The sequence below is a fragment of the Polyodon spathula genome, chromosome 42, assembly GCF_017654505.1.
Source record: "Polyodon spathula isolate WHYD16114869_AA chromosome 42, ASM1765450v1, whole genome shotgun sequence".
Taxonomy (NCBI): Eukaryota; Metazoa; Chordata; class Actinopteri; order Acipenseriformes; family Polyodontidae; genus Polyodon; species Polyodon spathula.
In genome coordinates, this window is record NC_054575.1 from 3,020,912 (window position 1) to 3,039,944 (window position 19,033).

General features: G+C 41.1%; 1 long non-coding RNA gene across 2 annotated transcripts; it reads left to right on the forward strand.

The window, feature by feature from the left end:
- The first annotated feature begins 6 nt into the window (after positions 1 to 6).
- Positions 7 to 8,307, forward strand: LOC121305139. 2 transcript variants are annotated; one of them, XR_005948050.1, is made up of 5 exons: positions 7 to 247; positions 2,969 to 3,090; positions 4,397 to 4,537; positions 5,014 to 5,072; positions 7,645 to 8,307. It is a non-coding gene; the product is annotated as an uncharacterized LOC121305139 (long non-coding RNA). The 2 variants fall into 2 exon arrangements; XR_005948049.1 differs by having other exon boundaries at positions 12 to 247; positions 2,969 to 3,070.
- The last annotated feature ends 10,726 nt before the right edge of the window (positions 8,308 to 19,033 follow it).

Genomic DNA, 19,033 nt, shown 5'->3' on the forward strand with positions numbered 1-19,033 from the left:
GTGGGTGGTGAATTCTTAAAACACAGCCACATAAAAAAGTGTGATTCATTCAAAGTAGCCTTAGCGGAGTAAGAACGAGACTGGCGTTCGTCAAATTACTATCACACAGAGTAACGCAGCTAAAGTCACTGTATTTTTGTGGTAGGAGGCAGCTACATGATTTTATTTTTTTTAAAAATGGATTTGAAGTTTTTTTCGTGTTTGTTGCTTTCTCTCGGCTCCCTCGCCTCAGCTCAGCATGCCGACGGTAAGAACTTTTCTGGCTTCGTTTGAAAGCATTGCAGGGAGCGTCACAAAAGAGTCGCAGTTCTGAAAAAAACGTCACCTTGAAGCTGTTAGTTTAGTATTACGAAAAAATCGTTTTTTGTTTTTTTTTTAATGTGTATAAACTTGATTAGAAGTAATTTTAGTGAACCGTTAATGGGACTTACCGAGATTTTAAATGCTTTACCAGACCTCTCTGTGCTTTACAATGCTTCCCTGTGCTTTACCAGACCTCTCTGTGTTTTACAATGCTTCCCTATGCTTTACCAGACCTCTCTGTGCTTTACAATGCTTCCCTATGCTTTACCAGACTTTACAATGCTTCCCTGTGCTTTACCTCTCTGTGCTTTACAATGCTTCCCTGTGCTTTACCAGACCTCTCTGTGCTTTACAATGCTTCCCTATGCCTTACCAGACCTCTCTGTGCTTTACAATGCTTCCCTATGCTTTTGCTGGGCTGTATTAAACTTCGCTGTGCTTTTACTTTGGGGAAACTTTTCTAAGGGTTATCTAGAATGGTATACAGTATGTGGGGGATGTACACAGCGCAAGGTTAATGAGAACTAATGGAAGGTAGCACTGCACAATATCACAGGTGTGTGGCCAAAACACACACACACACACACACACAAAACAATATTGTTCTAATATTTATTTATTTGGCAGCCTGCTTTATCCCAGGAGACTCACACAGGCATTACAGGGCAGCACAGGGTTACAATGCAAGCTTCGTATTGAAACACAGTGTAGTTTACAGCAAGGGCTGAATAACAACACTGCTAGAATACAATATGAACTAGGACGCAGCAAGGTAGGATCACAGCAAGTTATATCTACAGTGACAAAGGGCAAGGACAGCGCATCAGCTGAGGGTCCTGTGACGGGGCGCTGAGGTCAGGAAGGGCAGACTCAACAGACCAGGGGTCCCCTACCCTGGTCCCAGAGAGCTACTGGGTATACTGGTTTTCGTTTCAACCGAACTCTTGGCTACATAACTGCACCAGTTATTGGCTTAATTATTCACCTACAAAACCTGCTGGACTGGGGCTCTCCGGGACCAGGGTTCGAGAGCCCGGATATAGGCTGCTCAGTTTCAATTCTAATTATGAATTCATCATTTTATTTCTTATATATAAAATACAGATTTTTTCACCGGCCTCACCCCATTGCAGCTGCTCTATACTTGTGCTACCGTTGCCCCTCAGTGTAATACAGAACCACTGCAGTGCCACTGTCTGTCTGCATTGCCATTGAAGATCATTGAGGGTATAGTCAGCCCACTGTGGTCCCATTCTACCAGCCTCACCCCATTGCAGCTGCCCTATACTTGTGCTACCATTGTAGTGTAATACAGAGCCATTGCAGTGCCACTGTCTGTCTGCATTGCCATTGAAGATCATTGAGGGTATAGTGAGCACACTGTGGTCCCATTCTACCAGCCTTGCCCCATTGCAGCTGCCCTATACTTGTGCTACCATTGACCCTCAGTGTAATACAGAATAGAGTTAAGGTATGCAGACAGAGACCTAAGGCTTCATTCTCAAATAATCTGAATTTTGTTTTTTTTCTCTCTGAGTTGAAACAGATGGGACGGAAATGACGGGGGGGGGTGGAGGAAGGGAGGGGGGGACCGGTTGTGGTGAGATGACTGTAAAGTAGAGCTGCTTCGAATTTCCTTAGAAGATTAATCTGGAAGCCACTGAAGCACTCTGACCGAGCCTCACTCACTGCAACACGGCGATTCCCACCCTGTTAGTTTCTCGGAAATGCTCTATAAAGACACGTTGGTTGACCTAGCTAGCTTAGCGTTAGTGTGGTATCTGTGGCAGGCGACTCGAATCGAAGCGCAGTGTAAAGTAAATATCTCTCGGGAGTCAAACAAACCCAGTGGCATCTCATCACATTGTCTGTTAAGGAAAAGCACAAAACTGTACTGAAGAATGTGTGTGAAAGCATGCCGTTGCTTCGCCTGTTTTTTTCAGTCAGTTCTAATTAGAGGAGCGTGCTTGAAAAACTTGACAATCTACAGCTCGGGCCAAAAGTTTGGCATCATCTACGATTCATGGGAATGAAACAAGGGAACATTATTCAGCAGCTTTCACTGGACTCTATGAAGCTGAGGGAGTTCATTCTATATAGAGGGGGTGCAATTCAATATGTTAACAAGGGAACATTATTCAGCAGCTTTCACTGGACTCTATGAAGCTGAGGGAGTTCATTCTATATAGAGGGGGTGCAATTCAATATGTTAACAAGGGAACATTATTCAGCAGCTTTCACTGGACTCTATGAAGCTGAGGGAGTTCATTCTATATAGCGCCACCATCACAAACAAGTGGTTAAAGAAACAGGCTTGTAACCAGCACGTCCCGGGTTTAAATCCCAGCTCAGTCACTGACTCCCTGTGTGTGACCCTGAGCAAGTCACCTCCTTGTGCTGCGTCTTTGGGGTGAGACGTTGTTGTAAGTGACTCTGAAGCTGATACACAGCTCACACACACCACTCTCATAGCTTGCAAAGAGCTCTGTAAAGCGCTTTGTGGTGGTGCTCCACTATGAAAGGCGCTATGCTCCACTATGAAAGGCGCTATATAAGATTATTATTATTAATAATAATAAAAAGTTTAGTTAAAATACCATACAGGGTAAAAACACAAAATTATTTAAAATGTGTTTTTTTTTCTCAATTTTTTTTCTATTATTAGGTCAGACGTGCAAACGAGGCGAATTCTGGAACACGGACGCTGGCGAGTGTATAGAGTGTGATCTGTGTAAAACTCACCCAAAGACACCGTCCTGTGATGCATGTAAGAAACACTGTCTGTTTGTAAGTGCGATTTACAAAATGGTATAAAAATAAATAAATAAATTATTTAAATAAAAACGTGCACAGGATGCATTGTAAATCACAGGGAGGTCTGGTAAAGCACAGGGAAGCATTGTAAAGCACAGAGAGGTCTGGTAAAGCATAGGGAAGCATTGTAAAGCACAGAGAGGTCTGGTAAAGCATAGGGAAGCATTGTAAAGCACAGAGAGGTCTGGTAAAGCACAGGGAAGCATTGTAAAGCACAGAGAGGTCTGGTAAAGCATAGGGAAGCATTGTAAAGCACAGAGAGGTCTGGTAAAGCACAGGGAAGCATTGTAAAGCACAGAGAGGTCTGGTAAAGCACAGGGAAGCATTGTAAAGCACAGAGAGGTCTGGTAAAGCATAGGGAAGCATTGTAAAGCACAGAGAGGTCTGGTAAAGCACAGGGAAGCATTGTAAAGCACAGAGAGGTCTGGTAAAGCACAGGGAAGCATTGTAAAGCACAGAGAGGTCTGGTAAAGCACAGGGAAGCATTGTAAAGCACAGAGAGGTCTGGTAAAGCATAGGGAAGCATTGTAAAGCACAGAGAGGTCTGGTAAAGCATAGGGAAGCATTGTAAAGCACAGAGAGGTCTGGTAAAGCATAGGGAAGCATTGTAAAGCACAGAGAGGTCTGGTAAAGCATAGGGAAGCATTGTAAAGCACAGAGAGGTCTGGTAAAGCATAGGGAAGCATTGTAAAGCACAGAGAGGTCTGGTAAAGCACAGGGAAGCATTGTAAAGCACAGAGAGGTCTGGTAAAGCATAGGGAAGCATTGTAAAGCACAGAGAGGTCTGGTAAAGCACAGGGAAGCATTGTAAAGCACAGAGAGGTCTGGTAAAGCATAGGGAAGCATTGTAAAGCACAGAGAGGTCTGGTAAAGCATAGGGAAGCATTGTAAAGCACAGAGAGGTCTGGTAAAGCGCAGGGAAGCATTGTAAAAGTAACGATGTTCAATGTTTGCAGGGTTTCAAATATATATAAATTTTTTTTTGTTAATGTTTTACACGTGTTGTGTAACTAAATTCGAGTTTTTCGCGTCAGTACAACAGTTAAACATATATATTCACACTGCAAACATTTCCCTAGTCCGCCTGACAGCGAAACATCGATATTTTTTTTATTGTAAATGTACTGTTTTTACCACAAGGCACTGTGAGGCTTTACTGTTTAAAAAAAAAAAAAATGTTGTTGTTGTGTGTTATACGAAACCTCATTATAGTATAGTTGTTTTTTTTTTTTAATAAAAAGGCAGCTGGATAAAGAAATATATCGATTTCCCTCCTCAGGCGAGCGGGCGGAGAGCTCCGGTCTTGATGTATGGATGGTCGTGGCGCTGGCCAGCCTCTCTCTCATCGTCGTCATAGCGACCGTGGTGATCGGCGTGTACGTGCAGCAGTGGCGGGAAAAGAGAAGCGCGTCTCTTAGCGGTGAGCGAGCGGAGAAACGGATACATTTGAAATCGGTGATTCTGACCGAATCGGTTTAGCGTTTGTAAATAAACCTGGGCTGTATTTTATTTATTGTATTTATTTAATTTACACGGTGAAAAATGGCTATACTTTTTATTTATTTATTTACACGGTCTATTTTCATGGTCTAAAAATACAGTATTTTTTTTTTTTTTAGGAGTAAATATTTGTCAAATTAGAAAAAAATAATAATAAAAGCGTTGTTGCATTTTAAAAAAAAATGAACATTTGATTTATTTTTTACCGTTCAGGTAAAAAGAAATGTTCTTAAATATGTGTACGCTTACCCGAGCAGCAGATAAATGATAAATTGAAGAGTTATTTTTTGTTTTCTTTTGATGTCAATCTTTTTTAAGACATTATATTTAACATATTTTCAATATACACACATACCTGAATGCATTGATAATAAAGTCGGTCTTTCTTCTTGGCAGAACCCATTGAAGAGACTGCTGGCCCGTTGTATCCAGGAGCATAGGCAACACACAAGCAGGTAAAACAGCCATAAGGACACTTCTTTAACAATTAAATCAATCCCAGGCTTCATTCAGTCAGAACAATTAAGCAAATATTGAATTAATAAAAAAAAAAAAAAAAAAAAAAAGGGTGCAATTCCAATAATTATTAATTAAAAAAAAAAGTCCAGCGTCCTCTCTGCAGGAGAACGAAATTTAAAAAAAAACTTGCAAAAATGAACGTCCGTTGGTTCGAAGAAGACTTCATACTGCTAATCTGGAAGTGTGGAACCAACCTTAAATGGAAAACCTTTAATTTTAATAATTTCGGGGTTGGGTTTTTTTTTTTTTTTTTTTTTTAGGTCGATAAATAACAGTTCACTCTCTGATCAATGTCCAAAGAGAGAGACGGAAAGACGGCGGCCAAAAAAACGTTCTGCGTTCTTTCGAACGCGCGGAACGTTCGAACGCCTTTCAACCTTTCAACCGCCTCAAAACCGTTTGTTTTTTTGAGGGTTTTTGTTTTTTGATTTTTAGTTTTTGGTTTTTTTTTTGCAATTTGTACTCTCCTCTGCGTCGAGAGCTGGAGATTAGCCTGTGACCCTCTCTTGACTTGTAAGAGTGAACATCTGGGATTCCCAACCCTAAATATGTTCCACTACTATCTATATATATATAAAAAAAAATCGCTGACAGCGTGCGTCGTCTTGACCAGAAAAAAAAAAAGAAAGAAAACGCGGAGAAGATCCGTTTGGGCGCTTGGTAGACGTGGCCAGTAGGGGCTGGCGATGCAACCCGAGTCGAGATGCATCCAAAATGATATAAAAAAATACAGTAAAAATATTTCTTTGCGCTTTTGAACAGACTGGAATACAATTTAAAGGGTTTAAACACGCAACCACGTAATCCCCCTCCTAGTATTTTGAATAAATTAGCAATACAAGCTTAATATAAAAGTTATAAATATTTTCAAATATTGTGCTTACTAAATGATCCATGGGAACAATGAGCGGGGGGGGGGGGGGGGGGGGGGGGGGGGGGGGGTTGGGGGGGGTTCACTTCACGAATCGCGTGAAGAGTTTATTTAAAGATAATACTATTTATTTTTTATTATTTTAATTTGAATTTTCAACAACGTTAGCCTAACCCAAATGTTACGGTACCGTGTGTTTTGTAATTAAATCTTAAATTCGGTATTCTCTGAGCTGGGTCAGTCGGTAAATGTTAACTTTTGTTTGTTTGTTTGTTTGTTTGTTTGTCTGTTTTAATTGTTATTCATATCCTATTGCTGAATTTCGTAGTGAAATAATGAATTTAATGAGTTTAAGCCGCTTTGGTGTTTTCTCGAAGGGGATACGAAAGCGAGGCTCCGGAACGCACGAACATTCTGGAGCGATGACATCACAGCCTCTCTCTCAATATTGTTTCCCCGCCCCCGGTTCAATTAAATTATTATGATGATTATTATTATTATTATTATTATTTGTTTAGCAAGCGCCTTTATTCAAGGCGATTTAGAGAGAATAGCAGGATGTGGGAGCTATGCATGAGCTGCAGTGCCACTTACAACAACTTCTCACCCCAAAAACGGAGCACAGGGAGCCTCAGGGCAGTGCATGGCTTCCTTCATACACAGGGGGTTGCAGTTTTGCCTAATGGTTTACAGCAACCCCCCCCAAACTTTAAAACCCTCCTGGTTTTGCAAACCCGTTTCTTTAACCGCAGGACCACACAGCCTCCAATGCTTCCAGGAGAATCAGATAAATAAAACCTGTTTGAGAGTTAATTTAAACAAAGCCTTGTGTTTTTTTAACCGCCCACGGAGGTCCTGTTATTAGTAGCCGGGATACGGTTTCAACAAATTTAAAAGGAAAAGTTTCTTCCTGTCTGAATTAATTCTCTCCAGGCCCCGAAACCACACAAGAGGCAGCGGAAACACACAGCAAAACGGAGGGGTGATTGCATCCTGATGCTGCCCTGTTAAAAAAAAACAAAAAAACATTAACCAATACGCTTCAGAATTAGATTTATTTATTTTATTTTATTTTTTAATCATTCTGGACGGTTCTGGCTCTTGTTATGATTAGATCCGCATTATATTATTAAAAAAAGTCATTTTCTTCCTGTCTAACAATAGATATAAAATGTAATATTTCTTAAAGCTATTTTTTAATTATTATTATTATTTTTACAAATACCCCCACCCCCCGATATTTAAATACTTTCCTGATTTAAAAACTAAACAAAAAAAACAACAGACGCTTGAAATGTCTCCTTACTGCACTGCTTGAGTTATTTAGAGTAACCAAAATGAACACGTAGTCGCTTCTGTTACTTTTTGTAATTGTATTTTAATCGCAATTTCAGCTGACGCTGTAACTATAATAGTTAAGCCTACACAGCGAATCGGTACGGCCCTGGCTAGGACTACAGCTCCCAGCATGCCTCAGCGCCCGCGGCAATGGTGAGGGATGCTGGGAGCTGTAGTTCTTTATGCTGCGGTCTTGAAACGCAAACAATGCTGCCTTCATTGTAATTTTTATTGTAATTATAATACTTATTATAATAATTATAATAAAATGATGATTTTTTTTTTTTTTTGTTCCACAGAGACCCAGTCTAAACAAGCTGAAACGCCACATCAATCAAAGCACTGAACAATACACAAGACTAACGAGCATCAGTGAAAACCCTTTAAAGATGCAGACAGACAGTGGTCCTGCAGTCTATTTAGGCTGCAGAAGTAGACTGAACCACAGGGTTGAACATTTATATACAGGGCGATTCATAATTCACGCAACCGTGTCGGGGGGGGGCTACTTAATAATGTCTGTCTGCGTTTTTTTTTTTTTTTTTAAAGCAGAATAAAAAAAAAAAAAAAAAGACCAAACCAATACTGTTGCGTGAATTCTGAATCGCCCTGTGAATTCAGGGTGCGCTTGTAATATCAGTTGCCTTCAGGAAGCGTTTGTAACGTGCGGATTTCAAAGTGACAGCGGCAAGCCATCCTCCCCTCACCTTTACAACCGAGTAAAAGTGACGATCGAACTTCCAGACGCCCGTCCGGAAGAGAATCTTCTTCCCACCGCGGAGCGCTTTTTTATATTTATTTATTCCCCTCCTCGCCGCAACGATTCCCCCCTGCACAGCTGCTGAAGGAGAGCCGAAGGTTCAGCGTGGTGTCCTCCGTGGGAACGAGGCAGCTCCCTCTTCCACATCCAGGAACTCCAGAGCGGATGTCAGCGAGCTACCGCCCCCTGGAGGACAAGCCTTGCAGGTGTCCGCTCTGAGCTCACTGGGCGCCTGGCCGGCAACAAAAAAGAGAAAACCCCCCCCCCCCCTATAGGGATTGGGTGCCCCGTTTCGCCTCCCTAACCCACGGGAGCGCCAGAGCCAATGCGACGTTCCCTTAAATTCTAAGCCACAAACGCTGATAACTAGCGTAGATGTTCCTCAGTTCCCCCAATTCCTTTTTTTTTAAAATAAATTCCCAATCCTTCGAAGGAATCGAAATTGATGTTTTAGAGGCATCTTAATAATTACCGTAAATGATTAGTTTTGAAGCCATTTTAATCGACTAACACAACAATTCGGTGTGTAAGAGCTCCCAATTAACTAACTAAACCCTTAATTGAACTGACGCTTAATTAGATCTTTTTTTTTTTAAATTGTTTTGAGCTCTTAAACAGATTTCAGGTTGGCTGTAACATTTTTAGAAGTCACTTGAACTCTGCAACTGTTTAAGAGCAAATGAAAAAGATCTAAATTAAAACTGCAATTCCTAGCAATTATCTTTTCTTTAAAATTATCTCTTAATCTTGTTTAGAATCTCTTTGTACAGCATTTTCACTCGGCACATCCTGGAGACTTTAAAAAAAAAATGTTGAAAGCTAAGTGTGGCTTCAATAGAGCTCCCAAACCCTCCCAATAAAGCAAGTCCAGTGTGAAACCATTAAGCCCCACCTGACCACCAGCAACACTCTGGCCCTGTGTGCCCCTGACTTAACGAGACCCTTCACTGAACTGATCGCTTGCTTAATTAGACCCTTTTTTTTGTAATTTGTTTGCAGCTACTCCGAAAAAAAAAAAAAACGTTGCAGAGTTACTTATAAAACCGATTACAGAAGGGATTAATTAAGCAAAATGATCAGTTCAATGAATCGTCTGGTTAAGTCATTGAGAGCTAAGTTGGAATGAAAACCGAGGCTAGGTTGAGAACCAACCAGGGGGGATGGGGGATGGGGGCGGGGGCGGGGCGGGGGCAGTGTCCCCCCAGGACCTGGGGTCCCTGGAAACGCGTCGGAGAAACGCTGGACTAGTGGATGTAACAGAAAGATCTTCTGGCAGTATTTATTACACATGTGTTTTCACCTGTGTTGCAGGGGGGACGGTTGACACTGGCGCGCCAGCTCTACAGCCCTGGCCAAAACTTCTGCATCACCTAAAATTTTAGGATTGAGAAAGAAAAAAAGTATATGAACATTATTTTAGATCTTTTATTTTACATCATGTAATCAAAGAAACTACCATATGATATCGCAAAACAAAAAAAAAAAAAAAAAACCCTACCACAAGCCATAATAGCAGCACAGTAATATTTCATGTTAGATTTCAAAATGTCACACTTTTCCAGTCATTTTAAGCATCTGGGAAAACTACAAAGCGCTGGTGTGTAATTCAATATGTTAACAAGGGAACATTACTCAGCAGCTTTCACTGGACTCTATGAAGCTGAGGGAGTTCATTCTATATAGAGGGGGTGCAATTCAATATGTTAACAAGGGAACATTATTCAGCAGCTTTCACTGGACTCTATGAAGCTGAGGGAGTTCATTCTATATAGAGGGGGTGCAATTCAATATGTTAACAAGGGAACATTATTCAGCAGCTTTCACTGGACTCTATGAAGCTGAGGGAGTTCATTCTATATAGAGGGGGTGCAATTCAATATGTTAACAAGGGAACATTATTCAGCAGCTTTCACTGGACTCTATGAAGCTGAGGGAGTTCATTCTATATAGAGGGGGTGCAATTCAATATGTTAACAAGGGAACATTATTCAGCAGCTTTCACTGGACTCTATGAAGCTGAGGGAGTTCATTCTATATAGAGGGGGTGCAATTCAATATGTTAACAAGGGAACATTATTCAGCAGCTTTCACTGGACTCTATGAAGCTGAGCGAGTTCATTCTATATAGAGGGGGTGCAATTCAATATGTTAACAAGGGAACATTATTCAGCAGCTTTCACTGGACTCTATGAAGCTGAGGGAGTTCATTCTATATAGAGGGGGTGCAATTCAATATGTTAACAAGGGAACATTATTCAGCAGCTTTCACTGGACTTTCTGAAGCAAAATGAGTTAATTCTACAGGGTGATGCAAAACTTCTAGCCAGAGTTGTAGAGTGCAGATCAAAGAGGGTATGATAATGCTGTGTAAAGCACTGGTGCAAGAGAACGCAAGTGTTCAGTGCTGGTCATCACAGTACGTTTATACCATGATCTGAACTAGGCAACTGGTGTGGACTTCCTTTGACTGCGATAAAGTTATGGAGGCAAAATATATTATCTTTTTTTGTTGTTTTTTTTTTTTTGTTGTGTTTTTTTAATTCTATTGAAAAGGTCTTCCAGTGTAAATAAGTTTTGTTGTTTTTCCCTTTTGTTATTTAATTTCAATAAATTTTGCACATTTCAAAATCCATGCTTGTCATTTTTTTAAATTAAAAAAAAATAAATAAATAAATGTTTAATTTGTGACATAATAATTTTATTTTGGGTTTTTTTGGGGGTTTTTTTTTCTCTTTGTTTTTGTGTCAGAGAAATTACGTTCCTCCCCCAGGAACGAATATTCTTTCCCCCTAGGAACCAATATTCAGGAATATTAGTTCCCCTATCTGAATATTTCCACCCTCTTATTTGCATATAAGTCTACATCCATGCATGTTCAACTAAGACCTCAATTTTAAGAGCACTTATCTTACCCTTAACCCTACCCTTCAAAATCACCATCTTATAAAGATTGAAAGTATTGCATTTAAATAAAGTTAAGCTGGTCGTTTGTTCAAAGCAAAAATTTACAGATCTTTTGGAACAGACACTTGCACAAGCTCTCATGGACCGGACCGGACCGGACTGGACTGCTTGAACAAATTCACTTGCTAAATCGATCCACAGCCTGACCTTCAGAAATTGATGATTTTAAGTGTTATCAGTAAAACCTGGATTGCGCCTCTCCGGAGAGCGGGGCTTGGTCACACTGTGATCTAATCTAATATTTAACACCATGTAATCAAAGCAAAACTACCAAGATCATATCGCGAAAAAAAAAAAGTCTTATTGGAAGCCATAATAGTAGTACAGTAATATTTCATGTTAGATTTCAAAATGTCACACTTTCCCAGTCAATTTAAGTATCTGGGAAAACTACAAAGCGCTGGGTGTGCAATTCAATATGTTAACAAGGGAACATTATTCAGCAGCTTTCACTGGACTCTATGAAGCTGAGGGAGTTCATTCTATATAGAGGGGGTGCAATTCAATATGTTAACAAGGGAACATTATTCAGCAGTATGAGGTGTACGAATCGGGGGGCACTTGGCAGACGTAGGAAACGACTCTCCAGGAGAAGTTGCGGAATGATGAGAATATCATGAGTGGAGAATGCACACATATGACTACAAAGGGAACATTAGTCAGGCAGCGTTGCAGATGGACGTCTATTATCGCTAGGGGTAAGTATATAGAGCAATCCGATGCAATTCATCAGTGATTGGGCACCCGGGAACTATGTATAATATACATCAGCTTTCGACTAAGGACTCTATGAAGCTGAGGCTGAGTTTCATTCTACATATAGAGAGGGTGTGAACAATTTCAATACCCTGTTATGAACAGGGAACTAAGAATGGCAACACCTTCAGTATTTCACGCACGTTCTATCAGAGCTCGGACGATGTCCTATGAAAAGCTGAGGTGAGTAGCAATGGGTTATATAGAGGTCATTAGGTAGGTGGACAATAAAATTCAAAATATGAGGGTACATGTTAAAGGCGAACAATATTTCGAAACAGGTGTAGTTCAAAACAGGCGGGATGTCACGGAGTATCGCTCTATGGTAAGCTGCTATAGGTTAATTCAGGTGCTAATGAAAATGAGATGGGAAGGATACTACGAAAAACTGGGTCATGTCTATTGCAGCGAGGGCGGCGCGGGTAGGTCTTCAATCACTAGTGGGGAGGGGGGGAGGGCAGCGAAACGGGGTAGTTCAGCAGGCTAGGAAACCATTTGAAGGATGGAGTTCATTCTATATAGAGGGTGTGAAATTCAATATGTTAACAAGGGAACATTATTCAGCAGCTTTCACTGGACTCTATGAAGCTGAGGGAGTTCATTCTATATAGAGGGGGTGCAATTCAATATGTGAACAAGGGAACATTATTCAGCAGCTTTCACTGGACTCTATGAAGCTGAGGGAGTTCAGTCTATAGGATGAGGATACACGGCTTTTGGCCATAGCTGTACTCCAAACACTGGGTAAAAACAAGCAGGGTAAACTATTAAACTTGTGTGAGAGCTGTAGGCAAAATCTGCCCTTTCTGAAGGATGTGTGCAGGCCCATTGTCTGTGTTTTGGCTGTGGCTGGGTGCCTAGTTTATACTAAGATATGAATCAGACTTAAAATTCTGCGTGACTCACTAGTTATACAAAGAGCAGGATAAAGCCTTCACGAAAAAGGGAACCACAGCAACCTAAAAAAAACCACACACATGCTTTAGTTTTAGGAAGGGAAGAGCAATCCAACTGTATTTCTGTTATATTAATCAGTGCATCATAAAAGCATTTCACAAGTTAATACAACCTTTACAATGCTTTTGCATCCTCACCCTCTATATAGAATGAACTCCCTCAGCTTCATAGAGTCCAGTGAAAGCTGCTGAATAATGTTCCCTTGTTAACATATTGAATTGCACCCCCTCTATATAGAATGAACTCCCTCAGCTTCATAGAGTCCAGTGAAAGCTGCTGAATAATGTTCCCTTGTTAACATATTGAATTGCACCCCCTCTATATAGAATGAACTCCCTCAGCTTCATAGAGTCCAGTGAAAGCTGCTGAATAATGTTCCCTTGTTAACATATTGAATTGCACCCCCTCTATATAGAATGAACTCCCTCAGCTTCATAGAGTCCAGTGAAAGCTGCTGAATAATGTTCCCTTGTTAACATATTGAATTGCACCCCCTCTATATAGAATGAACTCCCTCAGCTTCATAGAGTCCAGTGAAGGCTGCTGAATAATGTTCCCTTGTTACATATTGAATTGAATATAACCCTCTATATAGAATATATATATATATATATATATATATATATATATATATAATATCACCCCCAGATATACTTACTTTTGTGGTAGTCTAAGACAGGTCAGTTAAGATTAAAATTAAGATCCACTATGATATGTCCTAACTTTGATATTACATCTAATTAGTGATACTAGATATATATATATATATATATATTATGTCTCAATCCTAAAACATTCTAGGTGATACTAAACTTTTGACAGCAGCTGTAGATTCCTAGCTTTGATACAACATTAGACTTGCCTGGGATTAATCTAATTCAATCCATTTGACTTTCTTAAAACCTGTAATTCCAAACAGAATGTGTTTCTCAGTTGAGTCACACACTAAAAAAAGCCGGAAACCTCTTTATATAAGTCCCTTAGTGACTCACACGGTGGGCTGTTAGACACAGCCAATCGCAGCAGAGGGATGAGGGCTAGCCCTGCCCACTCCGACCACAGGCAGGCATACCTAGATTCCAGAGCGATGAGAGCAGTGGGTTCTGGAGATTTATTGGAAACTCCTGTCCGTCTGCCACAATACACAGCAATAGGAACACTGGGGCGCACTGACCTCTTTCTGCAGCAAGCGGTACTGCAGTGTTCATTAAAAAAAAGGCTTGCTTTGGTGTGGTTTTACCACTTCTTTCTAAAAGTTTACTGCAGCATCCCTGGTAATTGTAAAACACAGAGAAGATAATGAACCAGCCCCCTTCTCAAAGCACAGTGATGATAATGAACCAGCCCCCTTCTCAAAGCACAGTGAAGATAACGAACCAGCCCCCTTCTCAAAGCACAGTGAAGATAATGAACCAGCCCCCTTCTCAAAGCACAGTGAAGATAATGAACCAGCCCCCTTCTCAAAGCACAGTGAAGATAATGAACCAGCCCCCTTCTCAAAGCACAGAGAAGATAATGAACCAGCCCCCTTCTCAAAGCACAGTGAAGATAACGAACCAGCCCCCTTCTCAAAGCACAGTGAAGATAATGAACCAGCCCCCTTCTCAAAGCACAGTGAAGATAACGAACCAGCCCCCTTCTCAAAGCACAGTGATGATAATGAACCAGCCCCCTTCTCAAAGCACAGTGAAGATAATGAACCAGCCCCCTTCTCAAAGCACAGTGAAGATAATGAACCAGCCCCCTTCTCAAAGCACAGTGAAGATAATGAACCAGCCCCCTTCTCAAAGCACAGTGAAGATAACGAACCAGCCCCCTTCTCAAAGCACAGTGAAGATAACGAACCAGCCCCCTTCTCAAAGCACAGTGATGATAATGAACCAGCCCCCTTCTCAAAGCACAGTGAAGATAATGAACCAGCCCCCTTCTCAAAGCACAGTGAAGATAATGAAACAGCCCCCTTCTCAAAGCACAGTGAAGATAATGAACCAGCGCCCTTCTCAAAGCACAGTGAAGGCGCTGTGCCCTATAGCCTGGAGGTCCCCGGTTTGAGTCCAGGCTATTCCACTGCTGACCGTGGACAGGCGCTCCCAGGGGGCAGCGCACAATTGGCCGAGCGCCGCCCGGTGGGGAGAGGGAGGCTTAGGCACCAGTCCCCCCTGTGGTCTCGTCGGGCGCCTGCAGGCTTGCCTGTAAGCTGTTCTCTGACGCTGCAGCTCTAGGTGCACGGCGAGTCTGCAGAGTGAAAAGAAGCGGCCGGCTGACGGCTTCAGAGGACAGCGCGGGTTCGTCTTCGCCCCTCCAGAGTCAGCGCAGGAAGGTGGCAGCGGTGAGCCGCACTGACATAAAAATAATTTTGGGAAAAAAAAAAGCACACTGCATTTTTAATTTCTTTCAATATTTGTGTGAGAGGACTGTAACTTCTAACACAGTTGCGGTGGCGAGGATGCGTTCTGCAGAGTGCTGCAGTACAGAAATGACGCATAATACGCCTACCAGATTACATTGTACAAGACATTTAATTATAAATGCAACTCCGTCAGCATAAAGTTACAGCCACAATCACTTTCAGTATTACAGACGTCAGTGCAGGAAATGCTGAAGCAGCCATGACTTGATATATTTAAATATGCTGCAATATCGGCATATCCCTAATAGATTTAAATGAGCTGGCAATCAGACTCCTGTTGCACAGCAGCTTGATCAGCCGTGTCCAGTGTTCATCAGTCCAAGTGATCGTCTTATTATTAATGTGAAACAGTGAGTCGATCTGCGGGCAACATAGATCGATTGTTCGAGTTTCCAGCGACAGAAAATAATAATCTCACGGCATATATATATATTTTGGCGGAATGGATCACACTGCTGTGCAGCAGGAGTCTGATTCCCGTCCCTGAAGTTAAGAAGCCACCGAAAGTGAAAATTGCAATAAAACGATAATGAAAAATGAACCATATATATATATTCATGGAATACTTCATATAATCTACAAAGGACCAATATGAAGGGCAGCTGCAATGGGGCGAGGCTGGTAGAATGGGACCACAATGTGCTGACTATACCCTCAATGATCTTCGATGGCAATGCAGACAGCAGTGCGTTACTAAGCATGAAGTATGACACGTGACCATGTGTGTGCATACATAAGCACAAGACGGTACCCCGCTTCATAGTCCATCTTACCCTGGTACCACACAGACTATGGGAGCTGACAGTGGGCTTGACCGCTACGTAATCCTTCCAAAAGCCGCTGACTATCCCCAGACAATGATCTTCAGTGGTAGTGCAGACAGACAGTGGCACTGCAGTGGTTCTGTATTACACTACAATGGTAGCACAAATATAGGGCAGCTGCAATGGAGTGAGGCTGGTAGAATGGGACCACAGTGGGCTGACTTTACCCTCAATGATCTTCGATGGCAATGCAGACAGACAGTGGCACTGCAGTGGGTCTGTATTACACTGCAATGGTAGCACAAGTATAGGGCAGCTGCAATGGGGCGAGGCTGGTAGAATGGGACCACAGTGGGCTGACTATACCCTCAATGATCTTCAATGGCAATGCAGACAGACAGTGGCACTGCAGTGGGTCTGTATTACACTGAGGGTCAATGGTAGCACAAGTATAGGGCAGCTGCAATGGGGTGAGGCTGGTAGAATGGGACCACAGTGTGCTCACTATACCCTCAATGATCTTCAATGGCAATGGGTCTGTATTACATTGAGGGGCAATGGTAGCACAAGTATAGGGCAGCTGCAATGGGGCGGGGGCGTGAGTCTGCAATTGAATAAAACCCATAATACCTGAACACTGTATTATATCTTTTTTTTTGTTGTTGTTGTTTAAATATGTCAAAACTGCTTTTAAAAAGGGAGATGGTACGTCATCATACCAAAAAAAACCAAACCAAAAAAAATCAACATATTAAATGTATTTGTAATTATACTGAAGCTTATCGATTCTTGAAACGGTAAAGTGACACTGGGGGTAGGGTTTGTCAAGATAACTTTATATCGTGTTTACAGGAAAGGAACCAAGCCGAGTCACTGTCGGCTCCAAACTCCGAAAACATCCGGTCGGGAATCCCCTGCTGCATACATAACACTGTGTAACAAAAAAAAAAAAAAAAAACATTTTGTTCCTGGGTAGTAAGTGTTATTTCCTAATTGCTTCTGCCTCAAAAGTATAGAAAATGGCTATTATTCCCCACAAACTTTGCTTTTGTGACCAGGACAGTGATATTTCAAAATATCACTATTTCCAATGGGAAAATGGGCAAATGTGTGTCTTTTCGTTCACATAAAGTCAGAAAAAAAACAACAGTAAACAAATACAGTATAATCGTAAATCTCGAAAAACTACTCACTTCTAAATCTTTTGTAGTCATCTTTGTATTACTTTAGTATAAATACATGTTAATTTGGATTCATATGTTGTTTTCATATATATAAAAGAATAACTTTATTAAAATGAATAAACGTTTGCAGCTTACCAGCTTCAGTGCGCACAAACAATGTAAAACTGTGTTTCCTTATAAAATAACATGTTTATTCAAATTCTTAAAGGAAAACCAGTTGGAAGGGGAAAGATGCATTGGTGTGGCAACAGGCGGTTGCAGCACAATGTGTGGGAAAAAATATGTCAAACGCAGATGCAGAGATTATACATGTTCGCGTTTCTGAAAGAGTTCAAACAAAGATTGCCTCCCACTATCCAGCAACACGAGTCACTTACCGTTCCCAACAGTTGTGCTCAGTTCCAAAAAGCCACAGTTGGCAAATTTATTATTTTTGCCACTATAGAATGGAGATCTTGGCAAACACGAACAGCAATGGCGAGCTTTAAACAGTGCACACTGAAGAAGACAGCCAAATATAAGAAGAAAAAATAAACCCCAACAAAGTAAAATGTTTTATTTTTAACATACTTTTTTTTCTTAGTATATATTTAAAATGGACTTGAGATACACCTGTTTGACGTGTGGATGAGCTGGGCTAGGCTATCACATCTATATTAGATTTCCAGAAAGCTTTTGACAAAGTCCCGCACAGAAGATTAATTCCCAAACTGCAAAGAGTTTGACTTCGCGTCAATACTGTTCATGACTAAGCTCCTTTTTGGAGTCTTTACCATCGACACCATGGTCACACTCATGGTGTCGCAGGGACCTCTGCTATTCCTAATCTACATTAATGATTTAGATTCTGGTATAGTAAGCAAACTTGTTAAATTTGCAGACGACACAAAAGTAGGAGGAGTGGCAAACACTGTTGCAGCAGCAAAGGTCATTCAAAATGATCTAGACAAGATTCAGAACTGGGCAGACACATGGCAAATGATATTTAATGGAGAAAAGTGTAAGGTACTGCACGCAGGAAATAAAAATGTGCATTATAAATATCATATGGGAGAAGGAATCTATGAAAAAGACCTAGGAGTTTTTGTTGACTCAGAATCTAGACAATGTGGGGAAGCTATAAAAAAGGCCAACAAGATGCTCAGATACATTGTGAAAAGTGTTGAATTTAAATCAAGGAAAGTAATGTTAAAACTGTACAATGCACTAGTAAGACCTCATCTTGAATATTGTGTGCAGTTCTGGTCACCTCGCTATAAAAAAGATATTGCTGCTCTAGAAAGAGTGCAAAGAAGAGCGACCAGAATTATTCCGGGCTTAAAAGGCATGTCATATGCAGACAGGCTAAAAGAATTGAATCTGTTCAGTCTTGAGCAAAGAAGACTACGTGGCGACCTAATTCAAGCATTCAAAATTCTAAAAGGTATTGACAGTGTCGACCCAAGGGACTTTTTCAGCTTGAAAAAAGAAATAAGGACCAGGGGTCACAAATGAAGATTAGACAGAGGGGCATTCAGAACAGAAAATAGGAGGCACTTTTTTTACACAGAGAATCGTGAGGGTCTGGAATCAACTCCTCAGTAATGTTGTTGAAGCCGACACCCTGGGATCCTTCAAGAAGCTGCTGGATGAGATTCTGGGATCAATAAGCTGCTAACAACCAAACGAGCAAGATGGGCCGAATTGCCTCCTCTCGTTTGTAAACTTTCTTATGTTCTTATTTAGAAATATGACCTATACACTGCAGTTAATCGGTAATAATATAACGACCCTGGCAGTCTGCGCTAATTTGAGCTTTGTTTTGCTGTTCGGACGCGGAGAGGGTTTTGAGTAGCACACTCTACAGTTTAAAAAGAATTATATATATATATATATATATATATATATATATAT